This window comes from Ambystoma mexicanum, chromosome 13, assembly GCF_040938575.1.
Source record: "Ambystoma mexicanum isolate Mex_15411 chromosome 13, UKY_AmexF1_1, whole genome shotgun sequence".
In the NCBI taxonomy this organism is placed as follows: Eukaryota; Metazoa; Chordata; class Amphibia; order Caudata; family Ambystomatidae; genus Ambystoma; species Ambystoma mexicanum.
In genome coordinates this window covers 360276125-360295040 of record NC_090938.1, presented here as the reverse complement: position 1 = coordinate 360295040, position 18916 = coordinate 360276125, and the positions used below count along the sequence as shown (strand labels likewise).

Below are 18916 nucleotides of genomic sequence, written 5' to 3'. Positions count from 1 at the left end.
TCTCATTCCTGAGGGCCTGATGCAACAAACAAACATTAAAGTTCCTTTCTTATCAGGATTTTCACATGCACAATTTCTCGTGTGATTCACTGTTCATCCCGGGTGCCCTATCGCGGGGCTCTGACCCGTTTTAACACAATGTTTCAATTGGCCTCCCTCAGTCAGGCTCGGACCACGGGTCTCCCTCAATTGGGTTTGGACCTTTTGATTTCACAGTTCAGGAAAGTTTGTTTATTTCCTTCTTGCTTCCTAATATCAGGGCCTTTCGAAAATGCACAGCATATTTTCCCCAGCCCTGTGCAGGACCCATCTGATATCCTGGCTGTAGCTTGTGTCTCTGGTATTTTTAGTTTCACTTTTCACTTTCGGACCACAAGTCCCATAAGGCTTTGTCGCCGCCTCTTTCTCTTTATATTCATAAACTTTAAACATCCAGTTCCAAAATGCACTGCTTCTGCACCCTTTTTATACTGTTCTTTCTCTTACTTGGCTTTCAGCAGTCTTGCTCTCACATGCCCTTTCCTTGGTGGCAATGTACTGCACATATATGTACCAAAAGGTTTCTTTCATTGTGTTTACTTAATCCTCACGCGCACCGGGCTCTTGAGTTTTGGACACTTCCCCAGTTGTGGTATGGCACTGTAACAATTTCCTTCCTTCAGCCTTGGGATCAGTGCTCACTCTCACGTCCCCTCTGTAGCCTGGGCTCTCTTTACCCCAGGGGAACGAGCACTTGTTCACACAATGTTCATAGCAAGTTCTTTGCCTGGTTCCAGCTCTTGGGAGGCAGGGCTCCCTTGCCGTGCTGCAGCCTTTCTCGCTCAGTGGGCCGACGATCTGGCACGCTATGCTCCTCCTCGCTTCTGGTCCAGCAGTCCTCTGCCTTGCAGTCTCCTTAGTGTAAAACAGGTTCCCAGCTCGCTCACTTCTGTTTAGAACCACACCTTTTATACTTTGCATATTGGTTAAGTGAAGTCGGGTGTGGATAATTGATATGAATTGCCTGGCTTTGCCTGACTTCATTAAGGGGACAACATGGCCGTTCTCCGTAGGAAGCTGTTCCCTGTTGATCCCTATGGGAAATCTTCGTTCCTCTTTGCTTGCTCTTCTTCGTCCCAGTGATAGGGGAGGAGGGATATGTGGTATGAAGGTAAGTGACCCCTGAATAAAGAGGAGAGGGTTCTGGATTGAGTAGGTGAACGGGGGGAATCTCGAGTCTCTAGCCTGGGTACTTTCCTCCCACTTCCCTGCTCTTTGTCAGTATCTGATGCATTGTGGGACAGGTCGTTTTTGGAGAGATTGTGTACTCCTTTTTATTTTCTTACGGAGATGGGAGGAACTGGGTATGGTGATTGGTAAAAAGGGGGGTAAACAGGAGAATACCATTAAGTTTCTCACAGGTGCAAATCCTCCTTTTGGTGCAAACCCTTGTGGTGTAATGCCCCCTTGAGGCATAGGTGCCCCTTGTGGGAAAGCTGTTAGGACAGCTCCTTCCATACTTATTTTAGCCAATTTCATCTGCACTAATTTTGACTATGCCTTTTGAGAATCATCTATTTTCTTTCTACCACTGTCTTGTTTTGCCTGGCATTGGTGTACTATGTTGGCCTGTATTTCTGACCGTCACTTATTTTCTATTCCCACTACCTTCCCTAGTTCGGTCTGCACCTCTGCTGGGATGCCTCTCAATAGGATATGATAAACAGGTATGTTAGTGTCCCATGTTTGTTGTGTCTCCAACCATCATTTCTCTTTAATCTCTTGGATGTATTGTGCTGGTTCCTCATTTGGACCCATCGTGCAAAAAAGGATAGACTGCATATTGGTCGGATCTGGGTGCATTTCCTTTGGTGACTGCCATACATTTGTCCTGCAATTATTGAATGGTGCGCCATTGTGATCATCACTATTTATTGTCACCGCCCTCATAGCCCACCCTTTGCCATATGTTACTAGCTTGTTCCCCCAATAGGGTGGCGAGAAAGCTCTTCATGTCTCCCACTGCCAAAGTTAATCTCGCCGTCACCTTTTCTAGGGCATAAATCCATTACCTGCACTCACGGTGAGAGAAGGCATGCTATTCATCAAATTTGTGTTGTCCATATTTGGCCAAGGTACATACTGATTACCCCTGCTGCCTTTCTGTAATAGGAGGAACTGCGTCTTTAACTCTGTGATCTTTCCCGGCTCTACACCCCCTTTGGGCGTTGCCACTGCTGTACGGGTCGGCCCCGATTTATTTGACATTTATATCACGCACCAAGCCCTGGGGCATCTAGGAGCAATTATCTCCTGAGTATCTCCGCTTGGGGCCCATCGTCCCATTCCTCCCCATCTTCATGAAACCATATCTCCCCCATTTCCTCTTCCTCCCTGGCCCTGCAATCTGAATAATTTTTGAATTGCCCATTTGGTAGCACATTTTTATCAGCAACACGCTCGCTGTCCAATTTTAAACATTGTCTGTCCTGATCTCCATTCATTGGGGGCTTAGTCCCACATAGCTGCCCTCTTCTTGCTACTTTGCTTTGCGCATGAGCTCCTCCTGCACCTCTTTGAACACTTCATCTATATCCGTCTCTGTGGGTTCCTCCCTATTTGTGTACAAAGGGTACCACTAGTGGAGTCCCTTGGCATACTTCTGCCATGTGTGGTAGTATGTTTTTTTTTTAATGTATCTTTTTGTCAGTCTGGGGCATATATGGGGTTGGTATACCCTGCAGCAGCCATTAGAGGAAAGGACCCTCGTATGGGCAAGGCTAATGGTGTAGCAGCAGCTGCTGTGCTCGCTGCGGCAACAGGGGCATCCTGGGCTGGGGTGCTCAGACCCCCCCTTCACCCTTTTCCCCCTTGTTTATGGGTGCTCCCTCTTCATATAATTTCCACAATTCCAGAACGCCCTGTCTTTTCTTCAGCTTTTGCCCCCCATGTTTTGCTGTGAGATACGCATACATGTGCCCTATGATGTTCCGCTTGTGGTTGCCCTCTTCAGGCCAGGTGTAAAGCACCGCTGAGTCCCATACTCACTCAAAGTGACATTTCACTATCTTGTCCCTGCGCTGTGCGAGTATCTTGCACATGTTCTCCAATGGAGTCACCATGGTGCCGACGTGTCTCTCTTCCTGACCCCCTTTAACACTGTACTAGCAGTGCCTGATAACCCTGCCCTTTGTGTGTTTTTCCACCCTCTCCCTTGTCAATATTAATACAATTAAATTCAAATATACATTTTCAATCCCAAAAGCCAATTTAACTTTTCCCAATAGAAATTGTCAACCGGTTTTCTTCTCAATGCCTTTTAACACTCACCACACCTATGACTTATCACGTCTTTATACCCACACAACACATTCTGTTACACCTTAAACACACACACACACACACACTTAGAAACACTTACACACACATTGTCACACACACACTCGCACGCAAGCAGGCACACACGCACGTTTTCTCTCTCTCTCTCTCTCTCTCTCTCTCTCTCTCTCTCTCTCTCTCTCTCTCTCTCTCTCTCTCTCTCTCTCTCTCTCTCTCTCTCTCTCTCTCTCTCTCTCTCTCTCTCTCTCCATCTCTCTCCATCTCTCTCAATCCATAAATACATCAAAAACATAACCAATCCAATCAAGCCCAAACCCCTCAGCCAAATCTACCTTAACACAACAAAAACCTCTATTCTCTAATCTTACCAATTTAAAACACACCCCTAACCACAATACACTTTCAAATAAAACACTCCTAAATTCCACAATTACTTTCTTATTTTTCAAAAATCAAAAACTAAAATCACTTCTGCCCAGTGTGGCAGCTTATTCATGACAAAAATAACTTCACATGAATATGTCAACATTATTCTGCTCTCAATTTAGGAGCTCCCCGTCCTTAATCCACATGCACTATTCTACTACAACGCTACATTACTTATGACGTTGTTACCAAAATCTGCATACACCATTACACTGTGCCGTCTCTCTCCACCCCAGGAGAGATTTATTGAGCATTTTATAGGTGCCTATACAACAGAATAGTGTTTCGAGGTGCCACAAGACAAAGTGGGGATGGAACAGGGGAGTAAATAACATTTGAGAAAAGAACAGTAAATATACAATTGTGGTCCTACTAGGACTTGTGACATTCGGACTTGCCAGTGCAGTGAGAAGTACGGCAGATAGGGAAAGGAGAGAGCGGGGAGTGGCAGGGAGCAGGCGAAGGACAAGTGCGGGTGAGAGCCCGGGAAGGAAGTGCTAAGGGGAGCCAAGGGAGGAGGCCAATGGCTAAGTGCTAGGGCGGAGGAATCCATGGGTGGGGATGCACAGCCACCAAGAGGGGGCTCTCAAGGGTAGTGCTGAGGGGTTTAGGGGGATGTTGTCAACTGGATAGAAGGCCTGGTAACCTGTGAGATTCATGAAGGACCAGAGAAAGGGGTAAAGAGGTGGAGAAAAGAGTTTTTAGAAGTTTCTGGAACTTCGGGGGGGGCCGGCTCAAGTCTGAGAGGGGCAGGGAGGCTATTTCAAAGAGAGGCACCAGCTGAGGAGAGCGACCTGCCCCTCACTCTACGCTTGGAGAAGCGTTTGACAAGCAGTGAGTTGGAGTTGGAGGAGTAGAGGGCTCTAGCAGGAAGTATTTAGGGAGGGAAAGCTGGAGCTAGCGTTGTCTCAGGCCCCAGAAAGCCTTGTGGATGATGCAGAGGGTCTTGAATTTGATCCCTGCGGCCACCGCGAGCCAGTGCAGAGATATTGGGGCTGGAGAGATGCAGCCCTATTCTGTATTAGCTGAAGGGTGTGTAGGGAGGAAAGGGGGAGACTGAGGAAGGGGCTGTTGCAGTAGTCCAGCCTAGAGTACCAGAGATCTGGAGATATTGAGCTTCTGCGGAAAGGGGAGGAAAGGGAGAATGCCTCTAAGGAGGTGAAGCTGGAAGTGGGCCTTCTTGGCAAAGGCCAAAATGTGAGGGGTGAAGGAGAGAGCGGAGTTGAAGATGACCCCAACATTGTTGCCCTCACAGGATGATGAGGGTAGAGGCCCCAAGGATGGCGACCAGGGGATAGGAGGTAAACTGGGCACCAAGGTCCTAATTAGAAGGCTCTCCATCTTACTGGCATTAAAACGAGATCATTAGCCGCATGTCAGGCCTAGATGGTGGTAAGACAATCTGGAGGAGGAGGAGGTGGAGGAGGTGGAGGAGGTGGAGGAGGTGGAGGAGGAGGAGGAGGAGGAGGAGGAGGAGGAGGAGGAGGAGGTGGTAGAGGGGAGTTTGAAGGAAAGCTGTGTATCATCAGCATAACACTTGACATGGGGAGAGAAGGAGGAGATCATGTGAGCAAGAGGTGTGAGATGGATATTGAAGAGCCACAGTGATAGGATAGAGCCCTGGGGGTGCCACAGGTCGAGACTGGCGTAGTGGAGGAGAAAGGGCCCAGTTGCAGCTGCGAGGGGCGGTTAGTGAGGAAACCCGACAGCCAAACCAGTGCCCGATCTGTGATGGCAAGGGTATTGCAGAACCTTTTTATGAGGATAGAATGGTTGACCATGTCAAAGGTCGGAGGAGAGATCAGGGGAATGAGAACAGCAGGAGATTTAGAGTCAAGATTTGCAAGCAGGTCTTCACAGGTGTTCAGGAGAGCAGTTTCCGTGCCGCTGGATGCCCGGAATCCAGATTGATGGTCATGGATGGTCGCGCCTCAATGCACTTGGAAAAACTGCAGAATGCTCGTCTGACCTATTTGCAGTTGTCTACACTGTTAAATGTACTATATGCATTTGTGCCTTTCACTTACTCCGACTAGTGGAGACTTGTATCATTCCGAACTTCAAGGGGTCTGAAGGACTGATTTTGTCCCCTTGCTCCCTCCCTCCTTGAGCACTTTGCAACACTTGTTTTGTGTAAAAGTGCTTTACAAATTAACAATACCAATACCAATGGAGGCAACCAACAAGTTCAGTACGAAGGTTCAGTTGGGGGAGGATCAACTTCTTCAGGAGTTTTACCCAGGAAGGGGGTAGTGGAAATGAGGCGATAGTTAGCCGGGCAGGAGGGGTCAGCAGATGGCTTTTTAGAAGAGGGTGCACAAAGGAGTGCTTGAGACATAGAGGGAAACAACCAGTGGTGAGGGAGTGGTTGCAGAAATTTGCAAGAGCTGGGGCAAGAGAGATGTCCTTAATGGTTCTAGAAGAGCAGGGGTGCACCTGTTTGGATGAGACCTTCATAGAGCGGACAACTTTAGAGTCCTCATTGGGTGTTATGTGCAACAGGGAGGAAAGTGTGGGGTGGAGAGAGGGAGCCAAGGGAGGGTGGCAAGCTGAAGCGGGATTGGGAGGTGGAAGTGGGGGTGGTGGAGAGTGAGGATAGGATGTCCTGAGTTTTAGATGTGAAATGGGAGGCCAGGGCGGTGCAGGGAGACTGGGAAGGAATGAAAGAGGTAGAGACTGTGGCTGGATTGGCGAGTCCCTTGCAGATTTTAAAAAGTTCAGCTGTGTTGTTAGTGGCTCCAGAGATGCGGGCCCTCTTCCTGGAGCGGATAGAAGAACGAGATTGCCTTTGGAGCAGGCGACAGGCCAGTTTGTCAGAGGATGGACCTGAGGTCTGCCACATCCATTCAGCAACTCTGCACTTGCGTTCAGGAATGCTAGATCAGAATCATACCAGCTGTTTCACTTGGAAGCAGGCTTCAGGCGGATCCTCATGACGGCAAGGATGCCAAGGGTGTTGGAGATGGGGAGGTGAAGGTTAGCAAGGACAGACTTAGAGGGGAAGTCAGAAGCAGGGGAGGGAGGATGAACGTAGAAGCAAAGGCAGCGACTGACACTCGCTTCATCGGTTAAATGACCGCGAAGGAGGCTGGCAGTGCAAGGGAGGCTAAGACAGGGGGCCAAGGAGCTCCAAGCGGGAGGAAAGGAGTGGTTGGACCGGGAGAGGAGGGCCGGGGGGTGGTGACCGGTTTAGAGAGAGGGATGTCCCGCATCCAGAGTATGTCCGGCAGAGTGGGTTGGACCGGAAGGAAGAATAGTGGGAAAGAGGGAGTCGCAGAGGTTGCAGAACTGTGAGGTGGCTGATTCAGGGGAGTCGAGGTGGATATTGAAGTCCCCGAGGAGAAATTTGGAAGAAGAAGTCAAGAGGGAGGAAGTGAGGTCAGCCTACAGATAGGAAAGGAGAGATGGGGCCTGTAGATGGTAGCGAAGGAATTGGAGAGACCCCCCAAGACTGCAGACGAGGCATTCGAAGGAGGAGTAGGATTTGAATTAGAATTGGTTATTTATAACGGCTTTAATACCCAGAGGTTTCTCAGCGCCGACCCGGGGTTCGAACCTGTGTTGCTCTGCATCGTCTTTCTTCCATGACAAGCACGTTACCTCTGATCTATCCTCCCGAGACTGAGTAGGTATGATGGAGGCAGGGACCTACTCGGGGAAAATCGGGGCCACTCCACCTGCGCAGTGATAGGACTGGCATTGAACCACGTCGCCAGTAAGGGCATGGACGTAGAGTTCATAGTCTTCAAGAAGGAGACAGATGTCAGAGAAGGGTTTACAGTAGAACAAGCATTCATAGTAGCCAAGTGAAACGTATTGCCACCTTTTTGATAATTTTCCGAGGAGGGGTAAAGGGGCGTGGTACTCCCGTTGGTAGTGGTGGGGGGGGGGGAGAAAAGAGGAAGGAGGAATAGTAGCAGGAGAAGGGAGGAAGTTGATGAGAGAGGGCAGGCACTGATCGAGAAGGAGAAGAGCAGGCTGAGAACCATGGGCCATGATAGTGCCATTGTCATGGACATTAATGATACACCTAGAGGATGAGAAGTATGCTATCCCTTTCCAAATCCGCATGCACTACTACACAACCTAGCCTTTTCTTACTATAGGGATGTCCCTGCACTAATTGCATTACTCCATAAGAAAAAGGACAAATGTACACAAATACCACACTACACCTTTTACTTTCATGCACTCTGTCGATTCTCCACCTCCCTGGACCTCTCTGAATTGCCTGCACTAGCCGGGGCAGGCGACCACGCCTAGGGGGATCAGGCAGACATTTCAGGAACTCTGTGTCTGCTAAGCCTCCTCGTTTGTGCGTAGTCAAAATGGTTTCTGCAGCCTGGTCTTAACTTCCCGGGCATGCAGCGGAGAGCGCTCAGCTCCTCCCAGTTCTGGTGGATATCGCTGGGGCCTCCAAAATGTAGAGAAACATCTCTATAATTTGTTGAAAAACTACTGCCAGTTTCCATTTCATCATAAAATGATTACCACTCAGACCACATAGTCACACCCCCCCTTGATCAGCCCAAAACATGCACCAATCCCATTTCAGGAAAATAGTTTGGTAAAGGGCTTCATTTCAGTTCGGCCATATTACCTCAGACAATTGGGACAGCAACGTCCCACCGAAAACGGGCCAATAGGTAACGAAGCAACATGGGAAACGCCTCCATTATTCATTCCCTATTCCCACTGTCTGCTTCTGCTTACCATGTAACTTCCTATCTTGTTAGATGTTGCCAGCCCTGTCACTGCCTTCTAGCCTTCTTCCTGTGATGAATGGCCTTCTAGAAAAATCCACTGCTGATCACTGTTCTTGGAACATAATTTCTACTAATTTCCCCATATTCAGTATATTTCATATTTTGGCTGCCTGAGAACACTTTCTGCGGCTTTCATAAACATTATGTATTCCTTCCCAATCTGATGAGGCAGTACTTGTTGCCTGGCACCAGGCATTAATACCACGAGAACCACTTCCTTCGCAAGGGGTGAGAAATATAGTGTCATGCAGTGTGCTGTAGGTCATGCTGAAATGTGGGACAATGTGCTACGTAAAATATAATATGCTGCACACACTCTATGGAGTACAGTGCATGCAATGTCATGTGCCACAGTGCTGGCAAAAGCAGAATTTACTAACTCAATCTCTACTGTTATATGAAAAAAGAAAAGCAAAAAGCCAAAAATATTCCACTATGTGCTATATTGTCGCTTCTCAGTTTCAACCTACACTCATAATCCCTGCTTCTGTTCTCGTTGCACATGTTCATTATGTCACTGCCGGGGGTGGGGGCTGATGCTCTGTTAGTCATCGCCATCAGGCGATACCTCCACTGCTATGGGGGGATGGGTGGGGCAGTGCACCTGCATCTGAACACTTTTCCTCTTTTCTCTTTCCTCTCCTTGCCTTTCTCTTTTGTCTCTCTTCCCTCTGTTTCCTCCCTCTCTCGCTCTCTTCTTTCCTCTCTGGCTCACTTCTTTCCTCTCCCCTCTCTGGCTCTCTTTGCTATCTCTCCTCTTTCGCCCTCTTCTTTCCTCTCCCCCATCTCGCTCTCTTCTTTCCTCTTTTTCCCCCTCTGTCCCCTTTCCACTCACTCTTTCTCTCCTCTTCCTCTTTCTCTCTGGTCTTCCTCTTTCCTCTCTTTCTTCTCTTTTCTCTTTCGTCTGCCGCTCTTTTCTCGCTTGTTTCTCTCTCGCACGCTTTCCTCTCTCTCCCCCTCTCCCCCTCCCTTGCTTCCCCTCTTTCCTCTTTCTCGATCTCCCCTCTTTCCCCTTTTTCTTTTCCTCTTTCCTTTCCTCTTTCCTTTCTCTCCCCTTTAATCTTTCTCTTCCCATCTCTACCTGTCCCCTCTCTCTCTCCCCCTCTACACCCTGTTTTCCCTTTCTCCTCTTTCCTCTCTCCCCCTTTTTCCCTCTTCCCCCATCTCTTCCCACCCTCTTTTCCCTGTCTATTCCCCTCTCTCTCTTCTCTCCCTTTCTCTCCTCTCCCCTTCTCTCCTCTCCCCTTCTCTTCTTCTCCCCCGCTTTCCCTTGCCCTGCTTTCCCTTGCCCTGCTGTCCCTTGCCCCGCTTTCCCTTGCCCCTCTTTCCCCTCAACATTTCCAAACCCGTTCATCCCCTAACATGAACAAACCCGAAAGAAGACATTCCACCTTAAACCTTGTACCTTTCCCCTTCCTCTTTTCTTTCATCTTTCCTCTTCCTCTTTTTCTTTCGCTTTCCTCTCGCCTCTGTCCACTCTTTCCCACCTCTTCCCCTCTTTTCCTCTCCCTCTTTCCTCTCTTCTCTCGCCCCTCTCTCCTATTTCCTCTTCCCCCGCTTTCCTCTTCCCTTGCTTTCCTCTCCCCCTCTTGATTCCCCACTCACGTTCCGCTTTCCTCTTTCCTCTTTCCTCTTTCCTCTTTCCCTGTCGCTATCCCTTTACTCTTTTTCATGTCTTTCCTCTTCCCCCCCTCTTTCCCCCCTCTTTCCCCCCTCTTTCTCCCCTTCTTCCCCCTTCCTCTCCTCTTTTCTCTTTACTCTTCCCCTCCTTTTCTCTCCCTCTTTCCTCTTTTGTTTCCTTTCTTTTCACACTTTTCTCTTTCCTTTCTTTTCACACCTTTCTCTTTCCTCTTTCCTCTTTCTTGCATTCTTTCTCGCTTTCTCTCTCCCCCTCTTTCCCCTTCCCCTCTCTCCCCTCTCCTGTCTTTCTTTTCCTCTCTCCCTTCCCCCTCTTTCCCTTTCCCCTTTTCTCTCGCTTTTCCCTTTTCACTGGCGTTCCCCTTTTGTCTCACTTTTAAAACAAATTTGTATGGTTTAAAAAATAAAGTAACTTTAACAATTTTAAAAACCTCAAAAAATCAATCATGAACAAGCCATTAGAACATAGTAAAAAACAAATCCATATACATTTCTCAAAACAGTTAAACAAAAAGGAAAAACACATTTAAAAAAAAAAAACAACATCTACCCATCCACTTCCTATGAAGGTTAGGGTCCAAGAGAGGTACACATGGTGTTAATAAAAAAGAACTAAACGCCATTTGCAATGAGTGGTCTATCATTAACGTGTTCAAGCTTGAAGGATTTCAGAAATGTAATTATTGCCACTACTGTGGCTGCTGTTCTTCCCGCTAGGCAACATTTCCAAACCGTTCTTCATCCCCCAACATGAACAAACCTGAAAGAAAAATCAAGAAAGTCCACCTTAAACCTTGTACAGCTGGGCAAAATAATAAATGCTTTAAGGTTTCTTTTTGGTCTTTTTCCTGACAAAATCTACAGAAAGCTAGTTCAGATTGAAATAGGCTGTACCTAACCAGAATCTCTTCTTTTCAGTATAAGGTTCCACCGAAACAGTAGTAATAAGCTTTGGGTGCTTTTATAGGGGTAGATTGCAACGCAGGGTGCTTAAGTACCCAGGTCTTTATGATCATCCGACAGGTGATTTAATGAGACATACTTATGCATACCCTCTTTTGTGAGCATCAAGTCAGGATCATAAAGGGAAAGATTGACCTTACAAAGCTTCTCAATCAAATAGTTATCAGAGCAACCAGTTTGAGTAAGAAAGCAGAGCTCATTGAGATCTTGTTTAAACATAGTGCCTTTCTCCAACAGTATTACTTTAGGATTGACAAAGGTCCTTCTGCAGGACACAATCTTCCTATATAATGAAAGACATTTCCAGTATGCCTTAACCTACATGGAGAACAAACCCAACTCAAATCTTATAGCCAAGAGAGGGACCGAGGCCAGGAATACAGAGCACTCATTTCCAAATCATCGGCTCCAAAGTAGGCAGATATTCTAAGGTTGATTGGGGATATATTTCCATCCCATATAACATATTTGGGATGACCTTCCCCTCGTAGTATCGAATGCAAGGTAGAATTGAAAATGTACCAAATATTGTGTCAACTCGTCACAGTTGGTTAGCGAGAGCTATGGCGCAGGACTTCAACCACTTCTCTAGCTGGGATTTACACGGATTTGATGTAATCAGAAATCCCAGGTAAAAAAGACTATCCGCCCTCTCAACTGGCTCAGTCCTAATCCAACAACGGAAGTTTCTATCCTTTTTCCATCACGAACACTGCATGACTTTGGTTTTTGATGGATTAATCTCGAGGCAATGTGTATTCACAAAGCTAGAAAAAACCAGAGCAGCCTCGCGTTGTGCAATTTTGGGGTTGCAAAGGCAGCTGGCTCCAGAAAATCACTGATATCAGCCATATAAAGATTGAATAGGCACGGCGTTAATGCGCAGCCGTGCCTAACCCCACGAAAAGTCTGGATTTGCCGTGACCATGAACCAGTATGATTTTAAGCGGACAAGAACATTGGAATTTTCATTACGTCCAATTATCATCCTTAAAAGACCATTTGGGATGCCCCAGGTGTTACGTTTGGACCACAGAATACTTCGGTCCACGGCATCGAAGGCTGCCAAAAAGGTCTATCGACGCCATGCCGCTGGATTCATGTTTCCCTGCCTGTACTAGATATTGGATGCACATTAATATGAGGCCGTTCAAGGATGTGCTCATATGTCTCCTGAAACCTGTCTGCCATTTGTCAATTCTCCCAATTTCGGATGCCCACAGCTCACGACGTTGAAGTAGAATGGTAGAAAACACCTTGCTGTCGGCATCAGAATATAACGATTGGTCGATAATTAGTGGGGTCTGGTCTAGCTCCCTTTTAATATATGGGCACCATATGTGCTGATGACCAAGGCTTTGGAAAGGATGCTGTGTTAACCACATTACCAAATAAGAGAGTCAATTCAGAAGCCCATGTGGCCGGATTACCTTTCAACGAAAGATTGGAAAGCTTGTTCGGGCCGGGAGCACAAGCATAACTGATCTTAGTTATTACTTCAGAAACATTCTCGTAATTGATGTTTAGGTCACTACACTCAACTACAGAGGGAAGTTCTATTATTTTATTAACCGTCCCTCTTACAGGGAGAGCATACAAGGATTGGAAGTGGCGCACCCAGTCATTCTCTGACACCTAGTTATCTGTTCAGTCAGCTGAGCCATGTCAAGTTCATTAATTAACTTCCAGAACAGATGGGTATTTTCATTACGCAGAGTCAACAGAACAGCTTCAGTGTCCTCTTGAATCCTTTTAGCTTGACTATTACAAACCAATTCCGATGGATTTGTCAGACTAGTCTAATGGGATTTACTTTCTCAGCCAACACCAAATCCACCTTCTTTTTTTTATAGATCTAATAACCACTCTCAGATTAATTTTCATAGCAACTAACTCCCAATTATATACATGGAGATGTTTCTTTGTTCTAATTTCCCCACCTGGTTTCCTCATGTTCAGGCTCGGCTTTATCAGATCCCTCACAAACAGCTCAAAGTTGTCAACCGTGAAGGTGTTATACTTCCATTACTGGGTGGTTGAAATCGGTAATCATCCAGACGATCATTCACCATTGAAACAGAACCAGGGTGCCCTGATATCCTGTTACCAGCTGTATTAACACTAATATATTTTGGGCCACGCTCCTCCTGAATACAGCCTATCAACCATACATCAAATTGCACCTCAAGCATGGAATGGTCACTATGGATTGTTTGAAGCATTTTCAATGAAACACATTTCTCAAAGAACCATTTCACTGCATATAATCGAGTGTTGATTGTGAGACTCCATTAGCCCAGGTGTAATGGGGCAGATTATGATTCAGAATAGTCCCGTTCATTGGCGACAAACCCAGGGCACACAGACCTTTGAGCCAAATACTCCATAGTGTTTCATCTTAAGCCGGTCCCCCATCCCACCACAACCAACCAACCAACTGATCTGAACGAATGCAATCTGAATTTAGGTCACCAATTATAATAATTTGGCCACCCAAATGCTGACTGCTACAGTCCTAGACACACAGCAGGATGTTATCTAAGGCATCCTTCCGAATTAAAAATGCCAATATGCGTTCAAGATAAGAAGATGTATGCAGTGTTTCTTAATGATTTTAACATGGGAGGCCAAAATGCCAAAACAAACGGCCATGCTTTTTCACCACTTCAATGTTCAACCGCCGTAGGGTCGACCCAACTCCACATGTCTTGCTGCCTGAAAACGAGCAATAAAATTGTCAAGGCAGGTGGTGGACCTCAGCCAAGTCTCTGGCAAATACATTATTACATGTCTCCTGAATTTTTTGCCAATGGCTTTGTTATTAAACAGAGTGCCCACAAATGTTCCAGGATAAGAGGAAAAGGGAGCTGTCCAAACCTACAGCAGAAGAAACAAGTTGTTGGCTAGCCTCGGTTCGTCGCACTCCTAGTGCTCAATAACGAAGACCAATCAATATTTTGTTCGGAGTCTTGCATCTTTCTCTTAAGAATTTGAATTGCATCGGCTATTGCTCCTCTATGTTGAGGTACTCTCTAAATTAAGTAGATAATAGGCACAGCCCTTAGATTTCCAATCGACTGCACATTCCTGCTAATTTTCTAGGAGTAATTCATGAGATCAAAACCATAGGCCCTGAGATGCACTTGTTCCTTTATAATAGTGTCAAGAGTTGACATAGATGACCAAATGATCAGTTATATATAAAGCGATAATGTCAACCCTCTTCAGATCACTTGTAGAAAGCATAGACAAGTTAGGAATTTCCCTGAGGAGACGTAGAATGTTAGCTTGGTTCAGACATACAAACCGATTATCTAGTAGCACACTTTCAATTAAGAGCTTAAATGGTTGCTCCCCTTAGGCCGCATCGCTTTCATGGCCACATGACCCAGAACACAAAAACCACACCATCTAGTGATGGGGGCAAGGGCCCACTTGACTCACTTATGTCCCTTTGGGACCCATAAACACAGGGGCCCTGGCTGGACTAAGTCCTCGCGCCTTTGGCGCCAGGCTCAAATAGAGACTTGAGCAAGAACACTTTATTTCAGTGCAGGAGTGCTTTTATTTTACAAGAACTTTCCAGGAGCTGAAAGCCTTTATTCCAGAGAACATCCTCATGTGCAGACTCATTGTGCTGAACCTGGTGGGCGTGGCTTCAGAAGTGCAGCTATATAAGCTGCTCCATCCTTAAGGCCGTTGCTTCGCGTTACTGTGCACTCACATGCAACGTGACGCTCACCGCCGCTTGGACCAGTTTACTTACCTTTGAAACCAGGTGTTCTCCTGCATACTCCCCTCCAGGAAACCGATGCTTCATCGCTTCATCTGCAGACTCATCTCCTGACATCCAGTCATCTTGATCCCGACGCTACAGCACCGCGCTCCGCATCCACAAACTCGGACCCTGTGAAGAAGAAGAAAGGCAAGGTTAGAACATCCGTCCTAGGGCCGCGCCGCCTAGTTAACTACTTACCAGCTACTGTACCGCTGCAGCTTCGTTCCTCGTTGCCTTCGGCTGCCGCCTTGAGCTCCGCAGCTTCTGACGGGCCGGCAACATCACCTGCAAGGGAAGAAAGCAAAAGAGCAAACATCAAAAGCGGAATGGACGGTAATAAAAGACAACAAACTTTACAATACAACAAAAACAGACGAGGAAAGACAAAGGCAAACAGGAAAACTTACTTAAAGTATAGTGGCTTAGTCTCAGCAGGACTGGACTACCAGGTACAAGGGTGAAGGAAATCAGTCCAGATCATACAAGCTCCCCTGCTAGAAGCAGCAGGACGAGTGCTGGCCAAAACTAATCAACAGGAGCAGTTCTGAGCAGCATCACCTATTACCACCAGTCACCACATAAGCGCAGAGGGCAAAGTCGGACCCGAGCGACCTCACCCCCGGCAAGGCTGCAGCCATGCCCCAACGCCTCTGCAGAGACCAGGTGAGAGTAACGGTCATCTTGTGACCATTGGGAAATTGTGTACACGCCTGCTCCCTAAAAACCTGTTTTCATTTGAGCATCTCCAGGAGTTGGAGGCACCCTGAGGGGGTGCCAAAAATTATCTCTAACAGTATACCAGAGGACGCGGCGTGTCACAAGTTAGCAGAGTATTTGGGGCCCATCCAAACCTTTCCCCACATCAATAACTAAACCATGGGGCATATACAGTTTTTATTCTCCAAAAGACATGGATCATACAGGAAACAGCAAATTCTCCCGCAATCGCAGCTCCTGTGCCCGCGTCACTTGGTTTTATTGTCACAACCATCAACCCATCCCAAAAACCTAAGGGCTGTAACCATTGGATAGCTTGGGTGATATTACCTATGGAAATCCCCTATGTGAGTTATTCTATTGGTCTTCCCATGTCAGGTGGGTTCGCCTGAGACTTCCCCAAAAACGATCTATTATTTTGTTTCAGGGTCGCACGATGACCATTGGCCCGTGCAACGTTATACACCACCAGTAGTTCCCTTTATTTGCATATAGTAGGAAGATTTAAATCTAAAGAAATTCTGTAGAAGAAAGAGAAGAACCATAAACTATCCCTAGTGATTTTTTTGATAGAATTGCTATAAATAGCATTGATTAAGAATTTCTTTAGATTTAAAGGGAACTGCAATGGGGGCAGCTTTTGCCCCGGATTATGCTACACTATATATGTGGGAATTTGAATAATTGAACATCCTGACCCAGAATAATCCTTACAGAGGCTCTGAAGGACTATAAACGTTTTATAGACGACATCTTGATAGTCTGGGATTGTAACAAAGGTGACCATAACCTCTTTTTACAGTGGATTAATGCTCGCAACCCTAACCTACGCTTCACAGTGCAATCTAACAGAAAACAGATACCTTTTCTGGATTTATTACTTAAAGAAGAAGATGACCAGATTCTGGTTGATCTATATCGAAAGGAATCGGATAGAAACACCATTTTTCACTATGGCAGCTTTCACTCTCAAGTATTAAGCATTAATCTACCTTATCGCCAATTTTTAAGGGCCAGATGTAATTGCCCAAAAGTAGAAGCCTTTGCTGTACAGGCTAATATTATACAGAATAGGTTACAAGAAAGAGGGTATCCATCTAAATTATTGAAACAGTCCAAAAAGAGAGCTAGATACCAACATAGCGAAAACCTTTTGACTAAAAAGAAGGGCATGGACAATAATAATCGTTTAATATGTGCTATGACATACTACACCTAACACAACAAGAAAGCAATTTCAAAACATTGGCACTTATTGCATTTGACCATTCCTACACTGCAAATCCCAATGTATGCTTTCAAAAAAGGTAAAAATCTAAAGGAATGGATTTCCATATCCAACAGAAGCTCCATTCGGGATAAACAACCGACCATTACAGCTACATGGGGCATGGCACCAATTGTCTGGCATTTTCCCTGTGGAGGTTGTTTGTAGCTCGACTTCAGCATGCACTACCATTACCATCAATAAAATAAATTGTTTTTTGAAGAATCATACTACATGCATTAGTAGTAATGTTACATATGCAATAACTTGCCCCTTTGAAAAGACCTATAGGTAAAACCTCTAGAGCAATCAAACTAAGAATTACGGAGCACAAATCCAAAATGCGCAATAAAAACATTAATGAACCATTGTCAGCACCCTTCATTGAGAAAAACCATAGTCCCGATGATCTAAAATGGTGGGCCATAGACAAAATCAGAGGTACCGATGGGCGTAATGTTGCTGCAAAATTGTCGGAGAGAGAACAATGGTGGTTGTACCATACGCAGAGTTACCTTAATGACTTAAACCTGCAGGAAGAATGGAACCATTGCACTATATGATATGTGTACATATTATGAGTGCTGTCTAGCAAGCTAGCTAGCTAGCTAGAATTGTTCTAGTGAAAAAATGAAAATATTTTTCTCAAAAAATCTAAATCTATTGCATCAGTGCAGTGATGTAGCGTATTGACTGCTACTGCTATCAGCATTTTATGGCTTAAACTTGTAGGGAGAATGGAACCATTGCCCTACATGACATGAGTACATATTGCCAGTTTGGCATATTTAATGGTGAGTGCCGTTGATGTTTTGCCATTTGGTACATTTTCTATTGCGAAATGTATACTTTTTCGAAATTTTAAAACACACTATATAGTTGCAGTGCTATGGCTCACTGATCACTATTGTTGGTATATCCGTTATGGAAGAGAACAAAGTCGGACAGCGTGCTGATATCCTAATTATAACAACAATAGGACTCCAAAAGTAATTAACCATCAGTAGGATTTTTAATGACTATACACGCAATCTGCTTATTAATTCATTACAACTGGTTGAAGAGCTTAGTCCTCTTTCTATGACTATGCTGAGTTGCATAGTAATCAGAGATACGCATGTTAAGTGGGACCGGCCGTAACGTTAAGTTAAAGGCGCAAGATTTTCTTAGTTTCATCACATTAAGTGGCGTTTGACTCGCCGCGCTGAATTGGAAATCACGGGCTGGATTTGTGCACGAAATAGTGAATCCCATGCAAATGGTATGTATAACCATGTAATAATTCCCCTTGTGCTCTTGCACTAAGCAGCAGAGCTTCCTTTCCCAAAATACTCTTGGGAGCTACATGAGTTCTTGTTATGTATTCAGACACTTGTCTGATAAGGACAGTAAAAACTGACGTAGTGTGGCACCAACCATTCATGTGTAACTAGGAAATCTTGCAGTGACTTGCTTGGTGTTTTTATTTCGGGCAGTGGATTTATACCCCTTTAATTGGTTCAGATTGGGAACTGCCTAATTTATGGATTTATTCCAAGTTGGATGCTGCTCCGCTGTGACCTAGGAACAATAATTGCTCCTCTACATTGTAGATATCCTGCTATTAGAATGTCAGAGGTGACGAACTGATTGAACCCAAAGATTCAAAGAATTACTGGCGTCAGATGGCTAAAGGGATGCTGTCTTTTGAGAGGTCAGTAGATGTGGACCTGTGTTGCTTTGTCATGTTCTGCTTCCACCCTATGCAATAGGAAGTGAGTGATTTATTGCCACTTTCCGCTTTTGTCTTGCAGAGTTGGGTGTGGATTAATTCCACAACGTTGGCAACGGATGAAATATTGTTGATCCGAATGGCCTTGGAGTTGAACTAAAAATGGGTAAATGTTCCTCACAGTATAATTAAATAGGAACTGAATGGCCAACACGAGTGGCTCAGTAAGGGATCAGTGTGTTGTATTTTAAAACATAGTTTTGTGTTTGTGTTTTATAATTGGCATTATCAAGTCACACCAAGGGATGGTGAGTGCAATGACAGGAGGCAAC

General features: G+C 45.6%; 1 protein-coding gene across 10 annotated transcripts in view; it reads left to right on the top strand.

Moving 5' to 3' along the window:
* LOC138521215 (zinc finger protein 566-like) overlaps positions 1-18916 on the top strand; it is a 332766-nt gene that overhangs the window by 75076 nt on the left and 238774 nt on the right. The window contains exons 2-3 of one of the 10 annotated variants that reach the window (XM_069633871.1): positions 18466-18566; positions 18667-18750. The exons of 8 other annotated variants lie outside the window; for them this stretch is intronic. The gene's annotated coding sequence lies outside the window, so the exon portion shown is untranslated. The remainder of the gene's footprint in view (positions 1-18465; positions 18567-18666; positions 18751-18916) is intronic. One more of the 10 variants, XM_069633872.1, reaches the window with a different exon arrangement.